The sequence below is a fragment of the Rhagoletis pomonella genome, unplaced genomic scaffold (assembly GCF_013731165.1).
Source record: "Rhagoletis pomonella isolate Grant_MI unplaced genomic scaffold, Rhpom_1.0 Rhpom_scaffold_00001, whole genome shotgun sequence".
Lineage (NCBI taxonomy): Eukaryota > Metazoa > Arthropoda > Insecta > Diptera > Tephritidae > Rhagoletis > Rhagoletis pomonella.
In genome coordinates this window covers 98,656,328-98,662,228 of record NW_023458555.1, presented here as the reverse complement: position 1 = coordinate 98,662,228, position 5,901 = coordinate 98,656,328, and the positions used below count along the sequence as shown (strand labels likewise).

General features: G+C 34.7%; 1 long non-coding RNA gene across 1 annotated transcript; it reads left to right on the top strand.

Moving 5' to 3' along the window:
* The first annotated feature begins 1,697 nt into the window (after positions 1–1,697).
* Positions 1,698–4,633, top strand: LOC118749183. The gene is made up of 3 exons (XR_004994171.1): positions 1,698–3,121; positions 3,196–3,435; positions 3,500–4,633. It is a non-coding gene; the product is annotated as an uncharacterized LOC118749183 (long non-coding RNA).
* Positions 4,634–5,901: the final 1,268 nt, after the last annotated feature.

Below are 5,901 nucleotides of genomic sequence, written 5' to 3'. Positions count from 1 at the left end.
TTTGTTGATTTGAGTAAAAAATAAAAAAAATCATGCCAATAAATTCTTGCCGCTTGTGCAAAAGCACACATAACGTTGCATTACTGAGGTTTTCAGTCCATCAGGATAAGGATCTAAACCGAAATCGGGCAGAAGTATGCAACAAAACCAAGGGTTAATGCCAGAATTGAAAAAAGTGAAAATTACGAAACTAAAATTTTGCTTTGAAATAAGCTTACATAAAACTGGCTGGCATACTTTATATTATTTCACTATGTTGATAAGCTATGTATGTGAAACAATTTTGGAAATTGCTGTTTAAAATCTGTCCAAATTGTTTTAGAGTGTCAATATCTTTTCAGTTAATGTCGTATGGTAGATGATATTTTGGCACTAAACGTTTCTACTAAAAAAGTTGCAATTAATTAGTGCAATAACAACATAATATTAATAGAATGTATGTATGTATATTTTAATAGTGCATAAATAGTGAAAATCCACATATAGAATAGTTCCTAGAGTGAAGAGTTAACAAAATAATTTTTGTTATACTATGTCTCCATTGTGAGATTTAATGAAGATTTAGCCCTCTGACGAGATTTGACGTTAAATCTTTTGAGATTTATCATATAAAATTAAATCTCGAAAGGCAGTAGACTTAAGTTAAATCTTCGTCAAATCTTCAATAATATTGATCAATAAGTACAATTTGTTGGATGTGGCAACCACAAATTTACATGCCATAAGTCAAATGACATTTGTGTTTTCAATATACAGTTGAGGACATTGAAATCTAGCCTATCATAAAAACATGAATTTTCGTATTTTTAGGGATTTTTATATTTTTTTGTTAGTTTGGGAGGAAAATTAGTAATACATATTTACATAACTTTGGTTGTAATAAATTAAGAAAATATTATTTTAAAAACTAAAAATTTAGAAGAAATGTTTTATAGTAATATCATGCAGAGTCTTCTCCGCTTTCTATAAGTCATTTACGCACTGCGACAAAAAATTTATAAACTTCGGTAATGGTTCTGCTTCGATAACATTGCACCGAACATCCTCTAGAACTCAGTTCGTATTCATGACATGCCAAAGGCCCACGATTGGATTTTCGGTTCCCTCCTATGAATAAGAGAGTTCTACAAAAATTTTTCTTTCCGCAAATGTTTTTTAGCGTTTTGATAATTTTTCTTAAATTAGGGAAAATGATTCGGAATATGGTACCATTCTTTACACTTTCCAAACTATATATTATAAATACATATTTACCACGAATAAGAAGCCAATAATATTCAGAATTCATATAATGAAATTCCGCTTGGTACCTTCCTTTTATCTGTCTGTATATCAATGTCCGCAACTGTATTTGTAAAATCATACATAAGCAAACGTCAAATATTTAAAAATGTGAACGTCAAACATATCTCGTAATGGTATTGGAGACGGTTGTGATTTAGCAACTGGGATTTATTAAATCTTAATGGATAAATCTCTCAATGGAGACATGGTATTAGTCTGTTCCTTTGAACTTCGGACTAAAACCTGTCAAACTACAATTCTACCCTCTCAAGTGAGAGTAAAAGGAGAACAGATGCAGAAGTGCACGGGAACGCAAAAAGCACTATTTCCTGTAAAAACGTCAGTTGATGTGTTTACTTGCCATTGGTACAACACTGATTTGGCTGAATGCCACATGCGAATGCTTTGCGTACGCACACAGTTGAGTGTGAGCTCGAAAAAAGGCATATTATGCATTTTAAATACGTTTTTAACCTATAATTCTAAAAGATATTTTAATTCTCTATCTTTTCATGTCCCAACTATAACAAAAAGTTGAGTAATAACGAAGATATTCAATAAGGTGTAAGGTACGTTACAAATTAATTAAAAAAGATACGCCCGAAAACGCTGTCAAATGGTTGAACTTCAAACTTGGAATTTCGTCTGCACTATTCGGCTGGCATTAATGTTCGCCCGTTTCGTTTTTTCCCCAAGGAGGGCCAACTATAGCAAAAAGTTGAGTAATAACGAAGATATTCAATTCTTACACTGTTACATCGGTTTGTGTGCACGTACGTATTTTGACTCCGCAATAAGTGCTCAGCAACATTAATTGTGAGAATATACACATTAATATGTTGCGTAAGCAGATTTCCATAAATTATTAAGTGAAATTGACACTATAATAATAAAACTTCAGTTTTATTTAATTATAATAATGGTTTGGCCGAACTGCTTTGGGCCAAGGAACGGCGAATAGAATCGTAATAAGCGGAATTAAAAGCTTGTGTACCAAAATCAAGAACAAATACATGCTAAAGTGAATACTTACATACACACATAGGGCATAAAATAAAATAAAACGAAACGAAATAAGCAAAAATGTCCGATAATGACAAGTGTGTAAATTGCAAATCACTGATTCGAGGCGGGTCGGGCTTGCGATGTGAGGGCGTTTGTGGAAAATTATTTCACTCAGCAACAAAATGCTCGGGCTTGGATAACTACAAGGCGACAATTATTGGAATGCATCCTATGGTTAAATTTATTTGCCCGGAGTGCATCATCTACATACAAAATGTCGATCTTGTGTTTCGAGACATCACGAAGAATGTCAAGAAAAAAAATGTACCTGAAAGAGTATTAAGACGAATTTGAGGAAGCATTGAAAGTGAATAGGAAGGAGGTGAAGCAATTAATCTGTTTGATGGATGAGAAATTCAGCGAGAAACTAGCGAACATAAAAATGCACCAGGAGTTATTCGTTAAAAAGACAGAAATACTAACAACAACAATAGCGAAAGTGAGAGTGCTGGCTGAAGAACTGACAAAACAAACTGAAAATTTTCGGAGTGTAAATGAAAAGCTCTGCAGTGAAATTAAATCGCTAGCAGAGGATAAGAACAAGAATGCCGCTATTTTCTCATAACAGAATACTGCTGTTAACCAGTTACCAAATGCTGGAAAATGCTAAAACACAACTAATAGTTGTTTTCTTTTGTACCCGAGCTGCAAAAGAACGCTCAACTGGCTTATATTTAACTGTCTTATAATTTGCATTCACTTCACAACACTGGTGTCAGCTGTCAAAAAATGTGGACTGTTTGTGAAATTTTTGAGCGAAACATTTAACAAAGTGAGTAATTCCGAAAAATCTTTGGTAAATATACATATATATATATTTTATAATAAATAATTATATTTAATAAGTGATTGTGTCGATGTGTATGGGCGAGCAGCGTGAATTATGCCAGGCTAGAGCATGGGAAACCGTAATCGAAATACTGGAAACCATATTTGAAAGTTCCAGTTCATCCTCTGAAGACTCGGAAAGCGAAAGTGAACATCATGAGAGGTGTTCCAACTTTGAAGGTACTCTCGATGCAATGAGTGAGATGGACTTCAAAATTAACATGAGACTGATACGTGAAACAGTGGAGTATCTAACAAGTAATAAATGCAAACTTTTTGAAACAAGCGCATTTAGCAATTTAAAAAACTTTTCCTATTTCAGCGAAATATTCAATATCTGCGTTTCTTCCTGACCAGTCTGGTGGTGGTAGGTCACGCATTTCCCCCAAAAAGGCAGTTTATATGTATATTTGGTACATAAGCAACACCGTGACATTTAGGCAGCTAGGTAATTTGTTTGGGATAGCCACTACGGCCGCGTGGACAACAGTTCATGGTATCTATTAGCCATGAATACATCAAGTGGCCAGAAGGTGCTTATTTGCAAAATACAACGGAAAAATTTCACCAAAAAAAAGTATTCCTGGCGTGATTGGAGCTATAGATTGCACACGTATTGTTATTAAGGGGCCGAAAGATCAAAAACAGATGAACTTTAATCGAAAAAAATCGTACAGCTTGGTGGTTCAAGCCGTAGTAGATGCCGATAAAAAGTTCACGGACATAACTTGTGGTGAACCTGGCTCGCTTCATGATTTCATAGTTTTGAGAAGATCAAAACTATTCCACGATGCCGAAAGATATTATGAAGAAATGTCCTCAGATTCCTATTTTATTATCGGAGATTCGGCATATCCGTTGACGAAATGGCTGGTGTCACCATTTAAATTTAAATCGAAATTTAACCCAACGAAAATTCAACGAAATACATTCTTCAACGCGAATGGTAGTTGAAAATGCGTTTGGGCTGTTAAAAGGACGTTTCCGAAGGCTGCTGAAATTTACAGAGCAAACAGATTTGAAGATGATTACGAACATCGTGGTCAGTACGTGTGTTGTACATAACATTTGCATAACTTTTGACGATTTGTGCGACGCTAATGAAGAAAATTACACAGACGAAGCGAACCCCTTTGTTATTGAAGATGAAATTGAGGAGTCAAATTTGGATGCAAACCTTGATAGGAGACAAAACCTTTTTAATTATTTAAGACAACAAAATATTATTTAAATATATATTACATTCATATATTTGTAAACCATTAACTAGTTTGAATTAACAAGTATGAAAACCATAATTAAACAAAAATTCAGTCAACTTATTTCAACACTTTGGTAATTCAAATCAAAAAATCTCTAAATATATCACGAGTACTTTTCTTAAAGCTAATAAAAAATTCAAGGCTATCAAATTCACATCGAATATCCATTCATATTTCATATTAAATTAAAACAAATAAAAAATATAACGAGTACTTTTCTTAGAGCTAATAAAAAAATAAAAATTTAAATTCAAAGAAAAAAATCCTAATTCAGAAAAAAGTAAATCAAATTAAATAATTATGAAAAAAGCAAAGTGCTACTTATTTGCCAGTTTTTCCAGCAACTCAAGTTTTCTTTTTTCAATATCAGCATCTCTTTCAAATTTTTCTCTAAGCAATTCTTTAAATTGCTGTATAGATTTAGCCTTCATTTTTAATTTTTCTTCCGCCTGCAACTTCGTCAGCTCAATTTTTTTTTTTCGAAATGGGGATGGAGATGGCGATGGTGACGGTGGTGGTAGTGGCGATGGTGACGGTAGTAGCAATGGAGATTGAGATGATGACGGTGGTGGTAGTGGCGATGGAGTTGGCGATGGTGACGGTGGTAGCAATGGAGATTGAGATGGTGACGGTGGCAGCAGTGACAGAGATGGCTGTGGCGTCTTTGATGATGTTGACGCCACTACGCTCACCGACAGTACTGTAGCCGGTCTGAAGCTCACGTGGACGGTGTGGTTGTTAGAAATTATTGGGCTCCTTTCAAAGATTTCTTCCATTAGCTCCATAAATATCGCAAAACAAGGGCTGGCACCCATACTGCGGTTGTTGTCGCTTGGCGCTTTGTACGCCTGAAGTAAAGTGCGCATCTTCGACTCCAAGCACAATGGTGTTCTCTCCGAATCCTAAAAGTAAGAATAGTTATTTAAATTCCTCATTTTAAACTTTTATTTTTTGTATTTTACGCACCGTAATGCCGATTGACAACATATCTTCTAACACATTTACGTATGCCAACCTCTTTTTTTTAGGGTGCTGGAATTCTTCCTTCCGCGCAAGGTAGACCTCAAAAAACCTGTGGTTTCTTCGCGGGTCCATCTTCTTCGTTTCTTATCTTGTATTCTGAAATATGAATCACATTTTATTTGATAATTTTATAAAAAACTATGAGACGCCATTTTACTCACTGCCGCTCCATTTTGTTTCTCTTAGTTTTGAAATTTGGCTGAAATTTCCCCATCAGTTTGACATTTAGCAAAAATTTCCCTTAGTACTTTTCAGTGACTCATTCACAATAGTGCCGCTTTTTTACTTTGCAACACTATTCATCAGGTCGGCTATGTTTAAGCGTTTTCAACTCAAACCGCTTATATTAACTCAACTTGCTTATTTTGTGTTGTTGCTTTCCACGTAATTCGATAACCTACCTATCGTTCTTTTGCAGCTCGGGTACAAAAGAAAACAA